The sequence below is a fragment of the Hippichthys cyanospilos genome, chromosome 9 (genome assembly GCF_059441005.1).
Source record: "Hippichthys cyanospilos isolate Australia breed blue-spotted pipefish chromosome 9, RoL_Hcya_1.0, whole genome shotgun sequence".
Lineage (NCBI taxonomy): Eukaryota > Metazoa > Chordata > Actinopteri > Syngnathiformes > Syngnathidae > Hippichthys > Hippichthys cyanospilos.
In genome coordinates, this window is record NC_142377.1 from 3,535,001 (window position 1) to 3,537,500 (window position 2,500).

Below are 2,500 nucleotides of genomic sequence, written 5' to 3' on the forward strand. Positions count from 1 at the left end.
ACCATTTAAAACAAACGAATTTGTAAGAGATATCTCTGGTCCCTTTTTGGAAAATGTGTAAAAGCTTAAAGCACCTGGTATTCCCAGGGAGTCTCCCATCCAAGTACTAACCAGGCCCAACCTTGCTAGGCTTCCGAGATCAGACGAGATCGGGCGTCCTCAGGGTAGTATGGCCGTAAGCGCTTACAAAAACTAAAAATTCATACTTTATAAGAGGCAAAAAAAGGGTGTGAACCATTTAAAACAAACCAATTTGTAAGAGATATCTCTGGTCTTATTTGGAAAATGTGTAAAACCTTACAGCACCTGTTATTCCCAGGCGGTCTCCCATCCAAGTACTAACCAGGCCCAACCTTGCTAAGCTTCCGAGATCAGACGAGATCGGGCATTCTCAGGGTAGTATGGCCGTAAGCTGTCACAAAAACTAAAAAGTCTTGCTTTATAAGAGGCAAAAGAAGGGTGTGAACCATTTAAAACAAACCAATTTGTAAGAGATATCTCTGGTCCTATTTGGAAAATGTGTAAAACCTTACAGCACCTGGTATTCCCAGGCGGTCTCCGAGTCCAAGTACTAAACAGGCCCGACCTTGCTAAGCTTCCGAGATCAGACGAGATCGGGCGTTGTCAGGGTAGTGTGGCCGTAAGCGGTTACAAAAACTAAAAATTCATGCGTTATAAGAGGCAAAAGAAGGGTGTGAACCATTTAAAACAAACGAATTTGTAAGAGATATCTCTGGTCCAATTTGGAAAATGTGTAAAAGCTTACAGCACCTGGTATTCCCAGGCGGTCTCCCATCCAAGTACTAACCAGGCCCGACCTTGCTAGGCTTCCGAGATCAGACGAGATCGGGCGTCCTCAGGGTAGTATGGCCGTAAGCGCTTACAGAAACTAAAAATTCATGCTTTATTAGAGGCAAAAAATGGGTGTGAACCATTTAAAACAAACCAATTTGTAAGAGATATCTCTGGTCTTATTTGGAAAATGTGTAAAAGCTTACAGCACCTGGTAGTCCCAGGCGGTCTCCGAGTCCAAGTACTAAACAGGTCCGACCTTGCTAAGCTTCCGAGATCAGGCGAGATCTGGCGTTCTCAGGGTAGTATGGCCGTAAGCGGTTATAAAAGAAGGGTTTGAACCAGTTAAAACAAATCATTTTGTAAGAGACATTTCTGGTCCTATTTGGAAAATGTGTAAAAGCTTACAGCACCTGGTATTCCCAGGCGGTCTCCCATCCAAGTACTAATCAGGCCCAACCTTGCTAAGCTTCCGAGATCAGACGAGATCGGGCGTTCTCAGGGTAGTATGGCCGTAAGCTGTCACAAAAACTAAAAAGTCTTGCTTTATAAGAGGCAAAAGAAGGGTGTGAACCATTTAAAACAAACCAATTTGTAAGAGATATCTCTGGTCCTATTTGGAAAATGTGTAAAAGCTTACAGCACCTGTTATTCCCAGGCGGTCTCCCATCCAAGTACTAATCAGGCCCAACCTTGCTAAGCTTCCGAGATCAGACGAGATCAGGCATTCTCAGGGTAGTATGGCCGTAAGCTGTCACAAAAACTAAAAAGTCTTGCTTTATAAGAGGCAAAAGAAGGGTGTGAACCATTTAAAACAAACCAATTTGTAAGAGATATCTCTGGTCCTATTTGGAAAATGTGTAAAAGCTTACAGCACCTGTTATTCCCAGGCGGTCTCCCATCCAAGTACTAATCAGGCCCAACCTTGCTAAGCTTCCGAGATCAGACGAGATCGGGCATTCTCAGGGTAGTATGGCCGTAAGCTGTCACAAAAACTAAAAAGTCTTGCTTTATAAGAGGCAAAAGAAGGGTGTGAACCATTTAAAACAAACCAATTTGTAAGAGATATCTCTGGTCCTATTTGGAAAATGTGTAAAAGCTTACAGCACCTGTTATTCCCAGGCGGTCTCCCATCCAAGTACTAATCAGGCCCAACCTTGCTAAGCTTCCGAGATCAGACGAGATCGGGCGTACTCAGGGTAGTATGGCTGTAAGCTGTCACAAAAACTAAAAAGTCTTGCTTTATAAGAGGCAAAAGAAGGGTGTGAACCATTTAAAACAAACCAATTTGTAAGAGATATCTCTGGTCCTATTTGGAAAATGTGTAAATGCTTACAGCACCTGTTATTCCCAGGCGGTCTCCCATCCAAGTACTAATCAGGCCCAACCTTGCTAAGCTTCCGAGATCAGACGAGATCGGGCATTCTCAGGGTAGTATGGCCGTAAGCTGTCGCAAAAACTAAAAAGTCTTGCTTTATAAGAGGCAAAAGAAGGGTGTGAACCATTTAAAACAAACCAATTTGTAAGAGATATCTCTGGTCCTATTTGGAAAATGTGTAAAAGCTTACAGCACCTGTTATTCCCAGGCGGTCTCCCATCCAAGTACTAATCAGGCCCAACCTTGCTAAGCTTCCGAGATCAGACGAGATCGGGCATTCTCAGGGTAGTATGGCCGTTGGCTGTCACAAAAACTAAAAAGTCTTGCTTT

General features: G+C 43.4%; 1 non-coding gene and 9 pseudogenes across 1 annotated transcript; all 10 read right to left on the reverse strand.

Moving 5' to 3' along the window:
* Nucleotides 1–62: 62 nt before the first annotated feature.
* On the reverse strand, nucleotides 63–181 carry LOC148418448 (5S ribosomal RNA; annotated as a pseudogene).
* A 113-nt stretch (nucleotides 182–294) lies between these two features.
* LOC148418449 (5S ribosomal RNA) lies at nucleotides 295–413 on the reverse strand (annotated as a pseudogene).
* Nucleotides 414–526: 113 nt separating this feature from the next.
* LOC148418450 (5S ribosomal RNA) lies at nucleotides 527–646 on the reverse strand (annotated as a pseudogene).
* Nucleotides 647–759: 113 nt separating this feature from the next.
* On the reverse strand, nucleotides 760–878 carry LOC148418451 (5S ribosomal RNA; annotated as a pseudogene).
* A 315-nt stretch (nucleotides 879–1,193) lies between these two features.
* LOC148418452 (5S ribosomal RNA) lies at nucleotides 1,194–1,312 on the reverse strand. The gene has a single exon (XR_015866723.1). It is a non-coding gene; the product is annotated as a 5S ribosomal RNA (ribosomal RNA).
* A 113-nt stretch (nucleotides 1,313–1,425) lies between these two features.
* On the reverse strand, nucleotides 1,426–1,544 carry LOC148418453 (5S ribosomal RNA; annotated as a pseudogene).
* A 113-nt stretch (nucleotides 1,545–1,657) lies between these two features.
* On the reverse strand, nucleotides 1,658–1,776 carry LOC148418454 (5S ribosomal RNA; annotated as a pseudogene).
* Nucleotides 1,777–1,889: 113 nt separating this feature from the next.
* LOC148418455 (5S ribosomal RNA) lies at nucleotides 1,890–2,008 on the reverse strand (annotated as a pseudogene).
* A 113-nt stretch (nucleotides 2,009–2,121) lies between these two features.
* LOC148418456 (5S ribosomal RNA) lies at nucleotides 2,122–2,240 on the reverse strand (annotated as a pseudogene).
* A 113-nt stretch (nucleotides 2,241–2,353) lies between these two features.
* Nucleotides 2,354–2,472, reverse strand: LOC148418457 (5S ribosomal RNA; annotated as a pseudogene).
* Nucleotides 2,473–2,500: the final 28 nt, after the last annotated feature.